At 34.0% G+C, this 22,104-nt stretch overlaps 1 long non-coding RNA gene across 3 annotated transcripts in view; it reads left to right on the top strand.

The window, feature by feature from the left end:
• LOC109453591 (uncharacterized) overlaps window positions 1–22,104 on the top strand; it is an 876,632-nt gene that overhangs the window by 744,446 nt on the left and 110,082 nt on the right. For 2 of the 3 annotated variants that reach the window (XR_012496692.2, XR_012496688.2), the window contains one exon: window positions 10,348–10,391. This is a non-coding gene — a long non-coding RNA (uncharacterized LOC109453591). Of the gene's footprint in view, window positions 1–10,347; window positions 11,149–22,104 lie in introns of those variants that run through there. The other variant, XR_012496689.2, reaches the window with a different exon arrangement.

Genomic DNA, 22,104 nt, shown 5'->3' with positions numbered 1-22,104 from the left:
CTGGCCATTTTTTACCTTTTTATATAACTGGGAATAGTAACATTCTCTAACAAATTATACATTTTTACATAAGAATTGTATCCTTGAAGATAATAATTGTTAGACTATTTTGATCATTTGTTTTTATAATGTTATGCTATGGCTTATAAACTTTACCAACCAGTATGTATATCTATTCCCAAATATTTAGTAATTCTGAAATAGTTCTGAGTTTATATCTTAGGGAGAGTTTGGTCAATAGACCTTTGCTAAAAAAAGTCAACTCTAAGGGACTATATATAAAATCAAGTGCCTTTCTTCTCCAAAAAATGTAACATTCTGTATAGTTAATGCTTCTATACTCTTCTACTGGAGCAAAATGGCATTTTTACCTCAAAAAAGTATTTTCTATGACTAAATATTCTTCTTAATGAATGTAAAAACTTAAATTTGAAATTTTTTAAAAATTGAATTCATTACATGCAAAAAAGTTGAGTTTCATACTTAAAACAATGTTCATAATACCAAAACATTTTTTATTTTGAATTGATGTTCCTTTGCTGCAGAGAAGTATTAAAAACATTTATAAGTCTAGGAAACTTGATTGTACAGAAAAGATTTGATTCCTCTTTTGTTACTGATTTCTATATGTAAGCAGAAATGGAATAACTCATGTGATTGCTTCACAAATGAGTTATTTGTATTTTTTGACTTGTGTAAATAAAATTCATATGCTATTTTGTTTTTTATGAACTTACCTTTGCATATACAGAGGTTAATATAAATAGGCAAGGACAAGAGAATCAACTTAACTGTACATGAGTCGTCATGTCTTAGAAAAGTTGTATATAATATACTCAGTGAAGTCCTTCAGGATGATTATTTAAATTCACTTATATAACCTTTTCATATAGAGAACAGACTTTTGATTTTAAGCCACTCTCTAGTAGTTATGAGATGGTACTGTGAAAATTAGCCAGTACGTATCCTTTACTGATTATAAATAGGAGAAAAGAATGGAAGAAATAAATAAAATGAACAGAAAGAGAATATGATAGGGAGAAAAACATCTTAACAGAACTTTACTTTTAGCATAAAATTGCTGCCTTTTTTCAGCTTACATTAATATTGCATTTGTATTCACCATGCATGTTATTTTGGCATTAATATATATTATGATCACTAATGCCTAATAACACAGACTATAGTTTCTTTTGGCTTCAAAACATACCTCAGCAATTTTCTGAGAAACAGGACAAAATGCATACCTCTTCAGAAAAAAAAGAAAAAAGCCAAGGGTTCTTAGTTGTCGATTAAAAAGCTGATGGTAAGCTATCTTTACTGAAAATTAAAGATGTTACTAGTTGCTGTTATTTGGAACAATAACCAACATGTACAATCTATTAAACCTGGGCACATAAAGAGACAATATAATTTTTCTTTAAAAATATATTTTAAGATCCGGATAATTTTCTGTTTAAAATTAGAGATTTTATACATTGTATTTTTTCTATGAAGGATCCTGTGAAGATCATCAAAATACCATTGTGTTTAAACCTATTCTTTTTATTCAGTCACACTTGTGTCCATTGTTGACATTAATGTTTTTCCCTTATTAATGACTTCGTATTCAGACTCAAAATACTGTGTTGCCACTGGATAAGTCAGGCATAAGGAATAGATTTCTATTTATAAATGCATCTACTGCTAATCTGAAATTAATAGAAAGGAAATACAGAAAAAAGCACATGACAGTCTTATAGAGAAATATTAATGTAGTGAAATATATTTACTTTGTTACCTAAGATGTGACAGTAGTCCCTTAATCTATAAGAATAATCTCCTCTGCTGTAGCAGCAAATAAAAAGAAAGATGCATATTATGGATTCTTTGAGTATCAGCATATCACTGTGCTATAATATATCATGCTTCATTGTGACACATTCCCCCATTTGTCACTTTCTGTCATGTTACTGTATCTCAAAAGACACAACATTGCCTGCATTTTTTTTTTTAAGTGTAGCAAATGGACACCGAATGTTTGACACTGAAAACAGAACTATTTTTAAAACTAGGTAGTCATAGCCAAAAGCTATTTAAATGGATATTTCAAGGACTGGATACCAAGGAAAGTGGCTATTTAAATGTATATTGGTACAGGTTGAGTATCTAGTAGAAACAAGTATTTCCCCTTTCTTGTGAGTATTTTATTCTTAAACAATGAGAACTTGTGTCCTTTCCTTTTGATTGAACTCTAAAAAAAGGATTATCTTTCTGTTTCCTACAAAAAAAAAATAAACAGCATTATTTTTATCTGTACAAAAATAGTCAAACTGCCTCTATGAGCATTTATATTTAAGTATTTCAAGTTACTGTTTAAAAATTGTCCTATAAAGAAATGCATAACCATATACACATGTATTAAACTCTTAGGACTCTGTATTAGAATTTAGGCAACAGAGCCTACAAGAAGTGCAGCTCTGTCAGCCATCTTGCTGAACCTGCCACTGCGAGCTGGAGCTATCCGAACCAGTAAAATTTTGCCAACATTCTAAATACATCCAGATAGAATAAAATGGAAAAGCTTAAGTAAATACAAAGAAATTGTTATAATTCACCTACCTTACCATGTAATTCTATCCCATGAATCTTTTTGTACAGCCAAAGATTTTCTAACATCACAGCTATCTCAAACTAATTTGAAATGTATTTTCAACTTCAACCACATAATTTTTCTCTTGGAACTTTCTGTAACTGTTTGGGTCAGTACCACGGAGAGCTTCCAGATTGCGTTCTCCGTCTTAACTGCGTTAAGGGTGCTAATAGCTGACATTTAACTCTACCAACCAGGCCCTATACTAAGGACTTTGCAGAGATTACTTTTTATCATTTTAGTATTTAAACCTCATAATGTTATTACACAGTAGCTACTAGTATTTTTTGTCAATGAATGCTTTGGCTCCAAGGGTTTATCAGAGGCTAATTTTTTAGCTTCTGTTTTAAAGCACATTAAGCACTTGGAAACATTGTTGTACAATTTGCAGTTTTTATTGTGTTTGTTAGATAGAATTATAGTTACATTAAATATGTTAATATATCATATTTATGTTATGTTATGATAACAAATAATTATGCTAACAAGTATTAACCTGTAAATGCTTTAATTTTGTATGCATTTGGAACGTTACTTTTTTATTCATTTATGTATCTAATATCTATCATAATTAAAAAATTTGGTGAAATTTTCATAAAGAAAAAATTTCATTTGATTATGACTTTTGTAATATTTACAATGTTCAGTTCTGTTAAAGCCATTACCCTCTTTGAAGACCTTCGCACATAAACTAGGTTTATACTCTTCCCTGATCCTTGTTATATACGTGAAAATATTTTGTTTCCTGTTGCTTGTCCTTTAATTATATGTTTATTTGCCATTGGTCTGTTGAATAGCTGAGCTCATCAGTATATTCATGTCATCTTCATTCTGTGTTTGGCTTCAGAAGGCCCTCCCCCAAGAATGTAAGCTTATGCTAATATAGTTTCTTTTAATAATACTGTGTTTTTATTACTTTATATGTAGATCTTCCATCTATAGCAAATTTTGTTGTGGGTATAAGGGAGGAAAAACGATTATCCTTCTACCCTTCTGAATTCTTCTGACTGACATGAGACTGATTAAAAGGAGAAAATAATGAACTTTATTATTTATTACATAAGTACATATGGGGGTCCTATAAGAATATGAGACCTGAAGGCAAATCAGGCAGTTCAGTTGAGGCTTAAATGCCATCTTGAGCTAATGAGAAAGGGGTGGGACATAGTTTTGGCTTCAAAGGGCAGGAAGCCAATTCACAGTGAAATGGAAATGCACATGTTTGGTAAATAAATGTTTGTTGGGTCATCTTTAACAGTGGGACAGAGAAGACTCTGATAAAATTGGCCTTGCTAAGTTCTTTCCTGTCTATCACACACCATTTCGTACTCAACTATAGTTATCTATGATGATAGCTCCAGTCCTGGAGCAGGTCCTCTATCTAAATTCTTTTAGGCAGTTAGTGGGAGGGTCAAAGGTTTTGTTTGTTTGTTTGGGGGTTTTTGTTTGTTTTCCTGAGTCTTTCATTTCTTAAAAATAACCAGCTTAAAATAATCAGTAACAATCAAAGGCATATTTTCGGGTGTCAAACTCTGCTTCCCCTCATGGGTATGGATTAAATATACAGCTTTATTTCTTTTACAAAAAAGCTTTCTTTAAAAAAAAAAATCAGCCAAGTGAATAAATTAGATATATTTGCACTACAAAAAATGAAGTTATTACGGACAATCACAATAAGCCTTTTCAAGCAAACTGCAGCTCATGGGTCAATAAAATATATCTATTCCATGTGTATTACTTGCTATTTTTACAATAGTTACCCAGATAGCTTGAACATCAAATCCTCCTTTTCCTGGGGCAATCTTGTTCCTTTAAGTGAGTCTGGAAGGTCATCTATACAAATTTGGAGCAAATATCAAGCCCTGAAGGAGGCTAAGTCATTGTCTTGCTCAATTATCAGATACAGGAATAGGAGCCAATCCGAGACCAGCACCTTCTGTAGAGTAGATTGACAGGGACTCCTCAGGTTGAGGAGGTCATGACAGGCCTTGGTGGAGGCAAGAGCAGCGTAGGGGAGGAGCTTCTATCCCTGGAATAAGAGAAATGGGAACATTATCTGAGAGGTCCAAGAAATGAGCAGAACAAGGACATGCTTGACTCATGGTCCAATATATTATACTCAGGTGAAAAAATTTAATCATCAATTTCTCTACCTGTATCTTTTCTTAAGCATTGCTCCTGACCACCACTTCTTATTTGGACATGCCAATTTTCTGGGTACAGAGGAATAGTAGCTTCTGACATTAATTCAAGGAGTTATTTCTAGACCCTTATGATTTCTACAAGAAGATGAAAAAGAAGAGCTGGACTTGAAGCTTCCATACCCTTTTGTCTTGGGAAACAGAACGCATAATAAGGAAAAGGGAAAGGCAATTAATATGTTTTATGCTTACGATGTGCCAGTTGCTTCCTATATTTTATCTTTTAAAAATTCTGGCACTAACTTTTCCAGGTAGGTGCTATTCTCTTTATTTTAGAGATGAGAAAACAGATTCAGAAGGGCCACATATCAACAGTGTCAAGATTTCAGCTTAACTGCATAGCAAGGACTCTGTTACTCTCCCCTATCAACTGTGGAAGGAGATACTTCCATTCTCTACCAGCTTTCCCTTGATAGCTCGCTAGCTGCCCTCTACCCAAATGACCAAAATCTAAATAACTTATTTTACCAATTTCACATACAGACCTTTCAAAAAGACATTGCTCAGTAAAGGAATGATGTTTGTATCCCTCAGCTCAGATTTTTGCATCGGCTATTATACTGATTCACAGAGCAAAACTCTACTTATGGCAGCCTTCATTCATGAAATGAACTCATCCTGGGAAATGAGTTTGTTTCATCTCAAATGCAAGGGTCAAACATTACTTAGAAGATGGGAAAACTGGGGCAAAATTAAGCACTACCAAGATTAGAACTAAGGATCCTTTACCTCCTAATAAAATGAATATCCTGAAAGCATTCACCCACAGAGGCACCAGACATACCTGCAGTTTGCTTTCCACGGATTTGTAAATGTAAAGCAAAACCTCTCGGGTTCTTGAAAAGCCCTATATAATGTGGTTTTTGGTAGCAAAATGTCAGTGCCCTTTAGCCCAGGGATTAAAATTCACTCTCATATAGAAACTGACTTTGTTTTTAAGCATTATTCATCATCATAAGCCATTGAGAATTGCTCAGTTCATTCTCTCGATCAGAAAACAGGTTACTTTTTGTTTGTTTGTTTGTTGTATTGTTTTTTCCCTAGCATTCACTTGTCAAACTGTTATAGGATCATAAACTGTTTAATTTATATTCAGGGGACTTATTGTTTTAGATATTGATATGCTGCAAATAAAATTCACACCAGTAAATTTGGATAACTGAATTTTAAGGAACATCTGTTTTAATTTTTAAACAAAAGAAAAATTATGGTGATTCTATGGCTCCTTATTGACACTGCTTCATGCAAGACACTTTATTTATTTATTTTTTTTTAGTTCAGGTGTACAAAACAATGTAATAGACATTTATCATTTATATCCCTCACACAGTGATAACCCTCCTCCCCACAATCTACCACCCCTCTGACATCGCATACAGCCATTACATTTCCACTGTCTCTATTCCTAATGTATATACATACATTGTTTTCATTTGTAAAATTAACTTTGGGCGCATTGTTTTTTTTATTCATCTTTTTAAAAAACTGTATTGATTTTTGTTCTTATGGTGATTGTCCTTATCTTGGGACTTATACTCATATTTACTTATTCCTATTAATTTCTTAAACATATTCTATTTACCCTCCCAAACCAGATATTTACTTTGTCATGCTTTCCTGCCCCATTGTTCTCCCTTTATCACTACATCCACAAAGATCTTGGTATTTCTAAAAATTTTTGGTCCTAGGTTGTTGTAGAGCCACTCTGATTTTTTCCATTTCTTCTGTTCAGGCATTCAAAAAAAGATAGTAATATATTGTTACAAGGCATTTGATTATCATTAATTTTGTTTATCTGGAAGTATCCTTCTAGGTGTTTTTTTTTCTTTTCGTTTTTTTTGTCTTCTTTTCAGTTCTTACTACATTTATGTTTTTGATATTAGTCTTTATACTCAATGCTGAAACTGTGAACATTGACAGTTTGTTTGTTTTTACCAGAGGAAATCTTCACTGACCTTTGGCTGTATGTAAAATTCTAGGTTCAAAATTTCTTTTCCTTAAATAGTTTGAAAATATGACTTCTTGTTCTTTTGTATCCACTGTTGCTTTAATAGATTTGATGAGATTATGATTGTTGTTCTTATGCAGGTAATCTGCTCTTTCTGGAAGCTTTTTAAAATTTTGTTTTTCTTTGATGTTCTTTATATTACTGTAAGGTCTCTGACTATAGATTTGTTTAATTATTTCTACTCTTTAGCAAGAGAAACACACTGTATTTGAAGTCATTTATCCAGCTTTATTGTGGAAAACTTTTTGTTTTTCAAATATCTCCTCTGATGTTGTAGTTTTATTCTTATTGTTGTCATTTGTATTTTAGTATCCTTACGCATTCCTGCTGCTTTCTGAGAGAGTTCTTCAATTTGGTCTTACAACTCACTCATTCATTCTACATCTAATAGATGTTCTTTATTATCTTTTTCAAATCTATTATCTCATTCATATTTTTCCACTTAGTTCTTTTTTTTTTTTCATGTCTTGGTTTTGCTTCAGATTGCTCAAAAATTTTCTTATATCCTTAACTATATTTTTAATGCTTTTTTTATATTATTGGTCTATCTGATTTGATAATTCTGCTTCAAATATGGCATACTGTCACCTTTGTTTTCTTGTTTTCTTGTTGAAATAGTTGCACTCCTCAGTTATGTGGCTATTTTGACCCAGGATTACCTGTTCCTGACAGTGATTTGGTGAGTGGCGAAGGGTTTAGTCTCCATCCCACATGAATTTGAGGAGATGGATGAGTCCAGAGAGGAAAACCCCAGATTCCACAGAACCTGTGTTGATAACCCCCCTTTGTTGCCTGGCACCAACTAATGCCATTAATTGGGGATGACTTTAAGCTCTTAGGAAAAAGCAGCATTGGGATCATACTTTTACCTAGATTGTCATCTTGCAGACCTGAGGGTTTGGAGTAACTATGACGTAGAGGTTATTTGGTAATGCTATACCTGCTTTTTCCTACTCTTGTCTCCATAGAAGCCTTTGTGCTGTACTAGTATTACCCACTCTTTGTCTCTGTATATACTAAAAAAAAAAAAGTCTATAAATAAAAAGCAAAATAAGTACATGCCCTGTGAATCTGCAAACTGGATGTAAAAACTTGTAGACCGTATTTAGATCCTGATTTAAATAAATAAACAGAGGGGGGAGAGAGAGAGAGAGAGAGAGAGAGAGAGGAGAAAGAGGAGAGGGAGGAAGGAAGGAAGGAAGGAAGGAAGGAAGGAAGGAAGGAAGGAAGGAAGGAAAGAAAGGAAGAAGGAAGAAAAGGAAGGGAGAAAGGTAACTCATGAGATAATTTGAAATTTGAACCCAAACTGAATATATTATAATATTAAGGAATTATTGTTAATTTTAGGTATTATAATAATGGTATTGCAGTTAAATAAAAGGCCTATAAGTTTTAGGAATGCTTATTGAGAGATTTAAAGATTAAATAATATGAGTTGTTTCAAAATAATATCAGAGAAGACAGAGATTGCAAGGTAGATTAAATAAGATTGGCCATGAGTTGAATATTGCTGAAGGTTGATAGAGACTGTACATGAGGATTTATTTAACTTTTCTGTCAACTTTTGCTTATGTTTGAAAGTTTTCATGATAAAAAGTAGTAAAATAGTGGATGTACAAAGTATCTTGGTGTTTTCTCTTATTCTCATGGTTTAATATGAATAAATAACAATGGAAAATGTTGATAAGTAAGTAATGACAATAATTAATTATTAATATTATTTTAAGATATATCCTTTGTAATCCTAAAACAAAACTTATACTCTTTTACTGTTTCAACATACTTTTACCGAAGTATTTCTGTTCTCAGCCTTGATTTTAAGTTATACAGTACTACTCATTCAAACAACAAATAACAATGAATAATGCAACTATAGTTTACTATTATAATATCATGGTGAAATATAAAATATGACAATAACAGTTCTTAAGGATATGTTATTTTCTTCTCTCTTTTTATTTTCCTTATCCATGTTTGAATAAGGGTCAAAATTGCTTTCTGTCTATCATCTAGAGTAGAGGTTAATAGCTTTTTCTATGAAGGGCCAGTCAGTAAATATTTTGGCTTTGCAGGCCGTATGGTCTCTGTTACTACTACTCAGCTCTATTGTTGTAGGACGAATGCAGCCATAGGTAGGTATTACTATATAAACAAATATTTGTGGCTATGCTTCAAAGACAGACGAAGCCTGTCTTTATTTACAAAAGACAGGCTTTGGCAGACAGATTTGGCCCACTGGCTATCATTTACTTATACCTGATCTACAGGTATTTTTACATATTAAAATATAGTGTGAAGACAGAGAACATTTGGATAAGTAGAAAATTACATGTATTGAATAGCTGAGATTTGGTTCCACGGAAAGATAGGAAGGTAGACTATAAAAAATGTTATGTAATATTACATGCTTTAAAAATGTTAGATGGGGCAGGTCCGGTGGTTCAGGCGGTTAGAGCTCCAGGCTCCTAACTCTGAAGGCTGCCGGTTTGATTCCCACATGGGCCAGTGGGCTCTCAATCACGAGGTTATCAGTTCAATTCCTGAGTCCCGCAAGGGATGGTGGGCAGCGCCCCCTGCAACTAAGATTGAACACGGCACCTTGAGCTGAGCTGCGTCCCAGATGGCTCAGTTGGTTGGAGCGCGTCCTCTCAACCACAAGATTGCCGGTTTGACTCCCGCGAGGGATGGTGGGCTGTGCCCCCTGCAACTAGAAATGGCAACTGGACCTGGAGCTGAGCTGTGCCCTCCACAACTAAGATTGAAAGGACAACAACTTGACTTGGAAAAAAGTCCTGGAAGTACACACTGTTCCCCAATAAAGTCCTGTCCCCCTTCCCCAATAAAATCTTTAAAAAAAAGTTATATGTAACAAATATTAAAGTTATGAAGCAAAAACGAATGTCTATGCACCCATCCCCAAATGAAGAAGTAGATTAATACTAAACTAAGAACTAGTACAGTAAAAGCTATTGTGCACTGCCCCTAATCCCATCCGCTCTTCCCTGTAAGCATAGAAATAGACAATTTTAAACAGAATTTTCATGTGCTTTCTGAGATAAAAATTTCCCCTCGCAAATTACTATCTTGGAAAACAAAAAGATACTTTATTTATCTAAAAGTGTAATATATTTCCAGGACTGCTGTCCTCAGACACAGTAGGGTCTAGTCCAATGTGTGTACAGCATTTTCATTATCCTTGCAAAATTGCAACTATAGAAAGACAATGTGATATTATTTTTATTATTGTTGATATTAATCGAATTTTTCATAATGAGTTGTTATTAATGATGTGATGTTATAAAAAGAATCCTTAATTATTAATGGCATTGATGACATTATTAATTTTAATACTAAAATGAACATTTCATTATTCCAGATGCAATTATATTGTTAGACACAAGTTATTGCTAATACGTTATCCTTTCTACAGCCTTGTTTTGGCACATGGTAATTAGCTGTAAGTGTATATTACTGAATAAAACACTGACATTGGGATTTTATTTCAGGATAGTGGAGGGATCAGCGCATTGACTCAGGGGAGCAGGGACAGGTAAGAAGAATCGTTGACCATCCTTTGTTCAGCCCGTGTCCGTTCGGCTCCAGATGACTTCTCAGTCACGTACTCGAAAGGAAAGCATAACTGACAGCCCTAGTGTGTAAAGATTTGGCTGGTGAAGGGTCTTCTGTCATGTCACATTTTCTACACAGTAAATCAACAGAGAAGTCTCTCTCCTGCTCAGCATTGGTTATTAAGATGTGATATTATCCTGTGATTTATATCATGTTGTCACAATGTATTTCATTTTGCTTTGTTTCAATAATACAATGAATGCTTTCATAATTTCTTTCAATTTGCCTCAGGAGTTGTTATATACTCCAGGCTTTTATTTCTTTATATTCTGCTCAGCCTTATTAATACAAGTGAAGAAAGTATATCCCTCCATAATTGCTTATAGCCTGTACAGTGCAATACAGCATATTACCTCATTTTAGATAATTCTTTTGTAGTGGCATGATATTCTAACACTTAAATGCTCTGTGTAGAAGCAAATAGCTTTGCAAATTACTTTATAATCTTGGTCAACTTCAACTGGTTATTCCCACACAACACTTTAGTCTTTGGCCTTTAACAACCTCCCTGCACTTTAAAAATCCTCAGGCACAACACGAAGGGCAGTTGAGCAGAAAAACTAATAGAAGGAATGAAATCTTCTCTGGCAAAGCCCAGAGCAGGATTTCCTAAGGCTCTCTTGCCCTCTTCTTGCCTCCATCACCTCTTGATCTCAGCACATATAAACATACTTACTTGGGGCTATTACACCTATCACGCTCAATGCCTGGGATTGAATAAATCAAATTGTCTTCTGATTTGAGACAATTAAGGCAGGTTGAATTTTTGCTTATACACTTAACAAGTACTTCTTTTAAATAATGGTTGAAGACTTGTTGCCATTTTTATGTGTTTCTAATCAGAAACTTATCATGAGAGGGAATTGCAGTTGAAAAGAAATTGGAGTAGAGGCCTTGGGAAGTAAACCCTGAACTCCTTCAACATTCTTATTCTCAATACAAACATATTACTATGAAATTTTATGATTTATTCTCAAGACAAAAATATCACTGTTGAATGTGATGATTTTTAAATTTCCTTTAAAATTAGAATCAAAGAACAATGAAGAAGCATTACCTTATCTTCTTCATAAAATAATTGTAATATTGGTAATATACTTCAAAATAGTTCATCATAAGCAGTGAGGCAATGCTTAAGTTCTACTCAAGATTCAAGCAATTGTATAATCAGGAAATCCTATGCCTATAGTAATCACTGAGCATTTAACCAGAAAGAAAACCCCTATCCAGAGGTAGCTATTAAAAGTACTTTGAGTATTTTTATCTTTCTTCAAGACCAGAGGCTTTGCTAATTTGTGTACAGCCTGATAAACAGGTTTTCAAGGGTGATATCGGTGGCTTATTAATTTGGATAAAGTGTATTATAAATGGTATTAGCAAAATTAATGTTATGCATTATAAATGCCTTTGCTGGAATCTTGTAGACACTTCTCCATCATTGCATGGGCAAATCATAAAAATCCTTGGGTGCCTACTTATGCCTTTAGGGGTGGCATCGTGGACTTCTCTTTGAGCTTTCTTGCGTGCTGCTAGGTCAGAAGACTCTTAGTCCTTTGACTTTGACCAAGGGTTTGCTAATTCTGCTGCTAGAATAGCATTGCATTTGTCTTAGGTAAACTTTTGTGCAAGTGGTTTTCAGAGCTTCTCTGAGATGACGTAGACGTCAAACTTGTGAGACACACTGTGTGACTGTTTGTTATTAAGAAATATCTGTGTATGTGACAATTATTATAAACCTGGTAGCAAGTTGTGGGGAGTAGCTAACCTTAACCCTTCCCCTACTTCGAACTCTCTGTGACTTTCAAGATATACTAAAACATAATCAAATGAGTTTGAATAACCAGGTGAGTTTAGGTCAGTTCACAACAAAGTAGGAAAATGAAATACAAAATAGTCTGTAATTGACTGTATCTAGGTTACACATGATGCTCATTTTCATCTTTTTCACTTACTTTTTAAGATGAAATGAATCTATCTTAAAAATCTAGTTCATACATACCCACTGCTCTCTCCTCTTAGTTGACATAATGGACTTTTTCCTCAGCTTCAGTCATTCTTGCTTTGCCTCCTGTCTCCTTGGTATGCTTTCAGGGCACAGCCATACTAATGGATCCAATTGGTTGGAGGTCAGGAGTCTTGTCATTTGTGTCCTCCTGAGGGCAAAGAAGAAAGTTTGGCTTTATTATAACAAAAAGTTGGAGTTATCTAATAAATAGCATTTGTTTGGGAAGCTATAATTATGGTTATGGAATTGTTTAATTTAGGTCCCTACATCTGTGTTTCCTATATCATACAATCAAATGCATTCTTATTTTACATTACTGTTGCACTGTATTCCCCAAGTGATTTACATTCATAAATTAGGTTCTGTATGTGAAGATTTGATGTGAAATGAAGGTATTGATTGTCTTTCCTCACTTACATGGGGAAGGTTAAAAAATAATATATTCCAAAGGTTAAAAACTAATATATTGTTATATCATCAGTTTTTCATGGAGGGATACTTCAGCTAGATTTCCGTTTGCAGTTTCTTTCACTGCTAAAGTAGATAAAATGATGGTCTGAGTGTTACCTAACACCACTGCAATGACAAGTAAGTAATTATAAAAGTGAAATTATTTATTTTATTGTGAATCAATTTCTCAACCTAGCAGTTTGTACATTCCCAATGGCCACCACCATTTTTAGTGAGCGTAGACAAGGTAACTTGCCCAGAGCCACTTTGGGTCCAAAGTAGGATTCGAAATTTTAGCACTTCCTATGAACAGAAGAAAAAATCCAAAAGTTCAATTGAAAATGGGCAAAAAATGTGAACAGATAATTGACAGAAAAATAAATGCAAATGGTCCTTGAACATATGGAAAGGTGCTCATCCTCACTGTAATATGAGAAATGCAGATTAAAACTACACTAAGCTGTCATTTCTCACTTGTCAGATTGACAAAAATAATAAAAAGTTTTACAATATACTCTGTCAATAAGGCCATGGAGAAGCACACACTCATATATTATGGGTGGGGAATTTGGCAATTTTGTGTGTAGTACACTGTAAACAAGAAGCTTTACTTTTAGGAATTTATCCTGAAGTTTCATTGGAAAAACAGACTCTTGTATACAAAGACTATTTGTTGTGACATTTTTTATAGTAACAAAAGGCTAGAAACATGTCCATCCATAGGAAACTGATTGAGTAAACAATAGATCTATATAATGCTACAGTATGAAACAAAAGAAAGGAAGGGAGAGAGAGAGAGAGAGAGAGAGAGAGAGAGAGAGAGAGAGAGAGAGAGAGAGAAAGAAAGAAAAAGAATGATCACTATTTGGTGACATGGAGTGATCTCCAGGATAAATTGTTACGGGAAATGGAAGATACAGAACACATTAAAATACCATACATTTTGTGTAAGAAAGTGGAAGACATATGAATATACATATATACATATGTGCTTATATGTTCAAAAAAAGCAAGAGATAAATAAACTAAAAACTAATCAAAATAATTACCTATAGAGGAAGGTAGAAAGGAGGATAAAAGAGATAGAAACCAACACCTGTGAATGTACCTTGTTACATTGTTTTGATTTTGAAACCATGTAAATATTAGGTGCAATTATTTTAAAAAGGCAAAGTCAAAAGAATTCCTAAAAATTGAAAACAAACTAAAAGAAATGAATTCAACTGCAACATATTGCTATCATAATTACACTAACATGGGAATTATGACTACTGACATTAAAATCGTATTTATTGGTTGAGCCCTTGTGAAGCATAATCTAATTGGAATTTAAGAGGACCAAACAAATAATATGTTAAACTACATTTGTTAGACTTATTGTTGACTATAATTTTGGCTTCGTTATTTCAAAACAGGTAGGTGATAGATGATAGATAGGGATAGATAGATAGATAGATAGATAGATAGATAGATAGATAGATAGATAGATAGAGCAAATGAATAGTTGTTTTAATATCATTAGAAATAAAGATTTTTGAGTTACAGAAAATACACAAAGTAATACAAACAGAAAAGGTAGCCAGTATCTATTATCTTAAACTTGAATCCAAAATACGAGCATGAACTTTGGGTGTGTTTCTATCTTTAAACAAAAAGAATGTATTTTGTAGCTCTGTCCAAGATAAAGGCCTAGAATGAAAATCCATATATAACATACATAGTGGCTAGGGTAATGTTTTCAACTAACATTCCCAATGAAAAAGAAACCAGGATTCCTAATTCCAGGTCTTGGTAAGCAAATGTCCAAACTAAGCTTGGGACAATTTATTCCAGAAAGTAAAAATGTGCTCAAAGGCTAAAGGCATCATGTCAAAAGAACACGAAAGCCTTTGGAAGAGGTTTCCTTTGGCCTAATACAAGGCAATTGTCAAGAAGAGAAAGGACTAAAAGCAAAACATATCAAATACATAAGTTCACAGTGTATGAAAACATTTTTAAAAGCCTCACTGGTCCCCATTAGAAGTTGATAGAATTTATTCTCTTAATTTCATAGCTAAAGGAACTCAAGTATTTGACTTACCCGTCTTCTACGCACTATATTTCAGGGTACCCTAATCATTGATGTGGTCAAGTTCTTCATTATGGAAAGAATTCCAGCTAATAAAGGCAGAAGGAAAGATATGTGTAGAAAATTGTTCTTTTTTTATTCTGAATGAAACGATGGAGGCAGGCTTAATGGTCAAGGTATGCTAAATCTATTAGGTGAAAAATTATTATGGGACTTGGAAAGAGCTAAAAACTCCTGAACCCACTGTGCAAATTTGTCATCAACTAGCAACAGGAAATCTGAATATTATGTGACTCATAACAGGATCTGATAGAATGCACACAGCATCATTTATCCTGTTCCTTTCCCCCAAAATCAAACTTGAATTTAACTTTCTAAATCTCACTACTGCTTTATTGGAATTAGGATTAGAGAAATTATATCAACTTTCTCTTCATTGTATCTCCAGTACAGAGACTTTTTAAGCATTTTTTTCCTGATTTACCCACCTGTAAAATGTTAATCCTCTCCATATACTATACATCCATCTACCTTTGCACTCTGGACTTTTACCCCTTGTGATCTTATATCTCCCAGTTGAGAACATATGTGTCAGTGAGACAAATAAATGGCATCACACGAAAGTAATCAGTCAAATATTTAATATGAAACTTTTCCCCCAAGAAATCAATAAAATTAAAACCAAAGGGGAAGGGGCTCTGAAAACAAATAAACAAAAGAGACTTAAGAAACATAACCTCCACAGCAACGTATGGTTGTATTCTTGATTCATACATTCTTGTATTCTTAACATGTTGTAATCTTGATTCAAACCAATCAACTGTAAACAGGTATCTTTGTGACAATTAGGTAAATTTGAATATAGACTGAGTATTAGATGATATTAAGAAATTATTATCATTTTTATGAGATACGATAATGATTCAGTAGGTTAGAAGAAATTGCCCTTATTGGTGGACGTGCATACTAACGTGTTCATAGGTAAAATAGCATGGTAGCTTAGGTTTGCTTTAATAATTCCAAAAAAAGAAGTGGGATGGGTTTAAATAAAAGAAAATTAGAAAAGTGTTTATATTGCTTTGAAACAAGGGTAATGAGTAAATGGGGATTCATTAAAACTTTCTATTCGTATGTGTATGTTGCAAATTTTTATAATGTAATGTTTTTAAAAGTACAGCACTTAAGCATCTTATACTTTGTTATATAATCCAATGAGAATGAATCATTTAGCTATGAAAAAAATTATGCTAGTATGAGAAATTTGGTCCACCTGCATTAAAAACAAAAATCTTTCCACATGGTAAAGAAAGAAAACACCCATCTAGCAACAGTATTCATGGGACTGACATTGATAGAATTTCATAGACAAAAACATGTTTGCTTGCTTGTTTTTTCATCCATGGTCATATGGACAAACCCAAGTGATGCCAGATTCACTATTTTTGGATTCCCAAAGAATGATGTGTCATAACTATGACTCTGTAGCCTCCTTTTTCTACCTCAATCTTTTTTTCTTTTGAATGTGTTTTCAGTGGGGAAGGATAATCGAACTGGGAAATGGAAATTGTGATATGTCCAAAGTTGGCTGCAAAATACTATGCCTTCAGGTCAAAATTGCTAGTCAAATGTGGCTAATCCTTCACTATTGGTAAACTAGCTGTCAGTGAAAGCACTCCATCCATTTCAAACATGTTGGTTTGTATATTGGTTGCCAAAAAACTAATTTGTCAGATTATTCTTATGGTAAAATTAAATATGGTGTTGCTAATATATAAGACAGATATAAGTTGATGATACAATAAAAATTGTCAAGAGAAATGATATTTGACATAATATAATTGCTCAATAGAATTACTATTTGTCATGGGTCAGTGCTGTTTAATCCTCGGTCTTTGTTCCAGTTGAAGTTAAAACAAGAATGTTACTTTTTTTTTTTTTTCCCTTTTCATTTAGTAACATTCAATTTTTATCATTGTTTCTTTCAGAAGAACAAGAAATGTCATTGAAAAAAATGACCCCATTTAGGTGTTTATTATTGTTTATGGTAGTGGTATTATTTTACAGCAATTAATTTTTAGCTATCCTTTAAACACTTTGCAGTAGAATCAGAATATATCAATGAGAGTGTTTTCTAAAGCTGAAAGTGAAGTATATATCTCAAGTGAGGGAGGAAATTTGACATAGTTCAAAATCTGGTACTAAACCAAAATTTATTTTAAAGTCTATATATCAGTAACAGATCAGAGTACCTTGTGCAAGTGACAAAAATAGTATGGAATTCCATTTTATCAAATATTTTATAGGTTGATTTTTTTTTTCACATTTACTGTTCAGGTAAATTCTACATAGTAAGTATATAGTTGTGAATAGCTATTAGAATGGCACTTTATCAAAATAACTTTATATGTGTTTGTAAAATATTACTATTTCTATTATTCCACTTATTATAATAAGTTTTGAGAAAAGTAGAATTCCAAGGAAGAGAAAAAGAAAAATATTTTCCCCTCTATAAACCAAATTGAAAATAAAATAACATATTTTTAGGGAATGGTATATATAATGCTACAATTTGAGATTTTAATACAATTTTTTTTTCAAAATACTTAATCCTGATTCACTTTTGTTTAACAAAAATACAGTTTTTCAGCTAAGCTACAAGTTTCTACATTGTGGAACTGATTTATAACTGAATAATAGGAAAAGTGTTTTTAATAGAAAGGTAAAATTGAAATTGCAGATATAGAATTCCACACATTTCACCTGTATTCAGCCCTTCTCTCATTGACTAAGATTTGACTCAGGTGTAATCTTGATGGGCTATTGCATGTGTTGCCAGGGCAGGTGAGCAACGAAAGGGAGAACTTGTCTTGCATGTGTGATAGCAGATTTCTTCCACTAATTAAAATTTGTGAGTCCCAGAAACATTTCTAATTAAGAAATTTTTTAATTAAATGAGTCATCCATTGTAAATTTGTACATAATTATTTAATATTGAAATTAAAACTTTAGAGGTCATCAATTGTAACTCACTGTGGGACACATGAATCTTTCTATAATTCAATCCAGGAATTATTTAGCCTCTTATATATATCCAAGATTGTACTGATTGGTGGAAAATACCAATTAGCCCTAAGTGACCAAAATTTGGATCTTGCTCTCAAGAAGCTTTATTCTAGGCAGGGTGTATGTGTGTGTGTGTGTGTGTGTGTGTGTGTATGTGTGTATATATATATATATATATATATATATATATATATATATATATATATATATATGATTATACAGCATATAAAATCATGCTATAAGGTAAAATTAAATGTGGTCAAAGAAGTACAAATTAAAGTACTAAGAAAGTATATAGATATTATCAGCCAGAACTGAAAGTGGAGATTGGAAGATTTGAAAATGATATTTTTTTTTAACTTGAACTTTCTTGGAGGAGTAGGTTTTTGATAATCAGGAGGTTGAGGATGCAGGGAGAAAAAGGTCATTTAGGCCAAGAAATCACTAACCATTGAAAGTGTAAAAAGGTATAGGAAGGAATTTATCTGAAGCGTTTAGAGAACAGTGAAGAGTTCTGGGTGTCTGGAATAAAAGAGCTATGAAGAGCTAATGTTAGAAAGATAGTTTATGGACAGTGAATGAAAGACCCTAAAAGCCTTTTGAATTTTTCTGTAAGAAATGGAAGATCATTGAATAAGGAAATGTGATATATAAATCTGTGGTTTAAAATTAGGAGTCAATGGTAGGTGAAGATTGGAAAGTTAATAAATTGAGGGCAGGAAATCATTTAACAGACTGCTACCATTGTGCCTGTATGAGAAAACAGTAGTGGACACAGAAATTAGAAGACAGAAATGGGAGACATTGTTGAAACTGAATCAATAGGGCCTTACAAGTGACAAGTTAAGAAAAGTGAATGAGAGGAAGAAAATGGGAGATGAGAAAAATGACAAAGTCCTTAAGTAGGATAGAAAAGATAGTATTTGGGAGAAAAGTGATGGGATCAACTGATTAAAGCTCCCTTTGAGGCCTAATGAGTTTGATATATTGCTAGAACATACAGGTAGAATTCTTTCAAATATAATTAGAAATGCGGGGCTTAGGAGAGAGATGAGAACTGAAGATGCAGATGTGAGAGTCAGTGGTGAATGGGGCATGATGAAGTCAAGGAAGTGGGGAAGGACTATCTGGACTGAAAGTCAACAGGATTGAGTTCTACACCTGGTTCTATCGGGCATCAGGTGGGATCTGGACCAGTCACTTCCGCTCCAGGTTACATCTTCCCACATCTACAAAATGGCCTTGTCTGCTTCACAGTCAGATTATGGTAGCAGTCACATAGGTTGGTGAATTTGAAAGTTCTTTATAAAATACAAAGCACAATACAAGCAAATTTATTTTAGAAGTCCTGCAATATTAAGTATTTGCCATCTGTACCATGACTTACCAATTTACAATTTTCATTCAGAATTATGTACAACTGAATATACTATTTTACTTTACAATTATATTTATACCCCTTGAATTCATTTTTGTGTCTCTCGATGTGTGATATCTATACTGTGCTCTGTAACAGCCAAGGCGTTATATTGCATAACAGAGGAAGGGTGATATGGAATCCAAACTAAACACACAGTGAAGCCTTTGCCCTCGGAACTTTCAATGAAGCTGGAGCGAGAGCTTACACACGTGAAGCATGTTAGGAATGAGGCAGGGCAGAAGTACCCAAAGAGGATGTACATCCTGAGGGAACACAGAGTAGAAAATAGTCAGGTGACTGTGAGTTTTAAATGAAAGCATTTAGGCAATGAATTATGTTCAGTCCAGATTGTAAAAGTGGGTGTGAGGCATAGATTCCTAGAGAGAAGGAAAGAAGGAGCTCCAAGCACTTGTTACAGCCTGTTTATTCAGGTAATAGTCATGGTAATAAAGATTGCTATGGCCTATAATCACTACTGTCTGCTAGGAGGTTTTGGACAGATGTCACGTGAAGAGCAGAAACCTTGAATCTTTGGATTCTGACTCAGGTGGTCTGGGACACATATTCAGATGTAGGTACTTTTGCCATCATTCCAGGTAACCGTGATGTGTCCCAACCCCTGGCTGGATATCCAAAGTTGTTTGGAAATCATCTGGGGATTTAAACATTCTAAAACACAGCACATATCCCAGATCAACTAAATCAAAATTTCTGGGGGCAAAAGGGGAGACACAGTCATCGATGTTTATCATGCCCCCCAAGTGATTCTAATGTGCAGACAAGTTTCAGAACGACTACTATTTTCCCTCTCCTTCAATCCACTCCCTAGAAGTAGGAGAAACTCTTATATGGGTAAATTGATTCTGGGTGGTGAACACATAATGTGATATATAGATGATGTATTACAGAATTGTACACCTGAAACCAATGTAACTTTACTAACAACTGTCACTCCAATAAACTTTAATTTAAAAAAAAGGAAAAAAAGAAAATAATGAACCTTAAAACCCCATGTATACTAAAGTGCTAAGCAAAGAAACTTCTATTTTTGGAAAGGGGCAAACATTCCCCTATTCCTGTTTTCCTTCCTGGCTTTTCAATATCTTGGTTCTTCCAACTCTTAAAATAAATATTTTGTGTTGCTCTTCTTTCACTTTTCCAATGTAACTAGTGCTATAGAAGAAGCCTGGGCCTATCCCATAAGGGAGGTGTTATCCTTCCTCTCGTTCCTTTAGAAGAACAATCAGAGAAAGAATGGAGGACAAGGAAAAGGAGTTATGGAGAATTCAGGACCACCAAAGACCTAGAGGATCTTGGTTGGTACATGAAAATGATATACTACATAGTAACTTCACCACAGATAATAGAAGCAGTTGGCCAGATACGAAGAAACCAGATTCCAGCTTATCAAGATTCCAAAATTATCAAGAAAAGACCATCTCACCCTACCCTCTATTTCTAGTCCATCTTCATGTTTTCCATCATCCTTTAGGATGTGAACATCTTTGAATTTGAGGGAGAAGTCAACAAGAATATTTTCTAATCTTAGAGTTAAGGCTACCCCTTAGAGTACCTACTTCATATTCAAATATTTTTAGGAATACTTTGGGAAACTTAAAGTCATGTACCACCAACAAAACAAATATTCTACTATAGGGAGGTTGCAGACAGGGAGCCTATTCTCAGCTATGTCTGAGGTTCTGCATTTGTCACCTATGTCTTCATCTTGGTGGTTGGAGACTTATAAATTGTGAGGCTCTGGGAATGTCAGATTAAAGGATTCTAGCAGTAAGGGGACGGGACAGTGGAGTCTGTCACACCAGGTTACACAAAACAAGCTGGCCCACTCAGCTCTGAGGGATCAGGGGCACAGTGTAGAGTTTGAACTCCAAGGGAGATATTCTTGCAACATAAGACCATTTGTCTTGGTCAGTTTGGGCTGCTATAACAAAAATACCATAAACTGGGTGTCTTAAGTAACAGAACTTTGTTTCTTACTGTTCTGGAGACTGGGAAATCTGAGATCAGGGTGCCAGCAGGGTTGGGTTCTAGTGAGAGGCACCTTCCTGGTTTTCAGATGCCTGTCTTCTTGTTATGTCTTCACATGTCAGAGAGAGAAAGAAAGAAAGCTCTCTCACATCTCTTCTTATAAGGACACCATGTCATCAGGAGGGCTCCACTCTCATGACCTAATTACCTCTCAATGCCCGATTTCCAAATACTATCAAATCGGGGATTATAGTTTCACCATACACATTTTTGGGGAAACATACACATTCTGTTCATAGCAACCTACATATGAAATTCCATAGGACATAGTCAATAGAAGAAACACTCAAAATTGTAAAGGCCACAAAAGAGAAACAGATGCAGTTAGTTCAGTGAATATAGAAAGGCATTACTACTACTACTACTACTACTACTACTACTACTACTACACACACACACACACACACTCACATATGGGCTCCTGAAGTTCTGGAAAGATAAATGCAAACTTGGGTTTTTGAGGAAGCAGATTTAGGCTTGTTTTGAGAGTCCTATATGAGCTGACTTTTTCCACAGAGCTTATTTAGAGGCTTAATGAAACTCAGTGATAAACTTTGCTTAAATGGGAAAGGCACAAG

Source organism: Rhinolophus sinicus, chromosome 2, assembly GCF_057876585.1.
Source record: "Rhinolophus sinicus isolate RSI-liver-muscle chromosome 2, RSI-T2T, whole genome shotgun sequence".
Lineage (NCBI taxonomy): Eukaryota > Metazoa > Chordata > Mammalia > Chiroptera > Rhinolophidae > Rhinolophus > Rhinolophus sinicus.
Note: the sequence above shows the minus strand (reverse complement) of the source record. Positions and strands in the feature narration are given on the sequence as shown.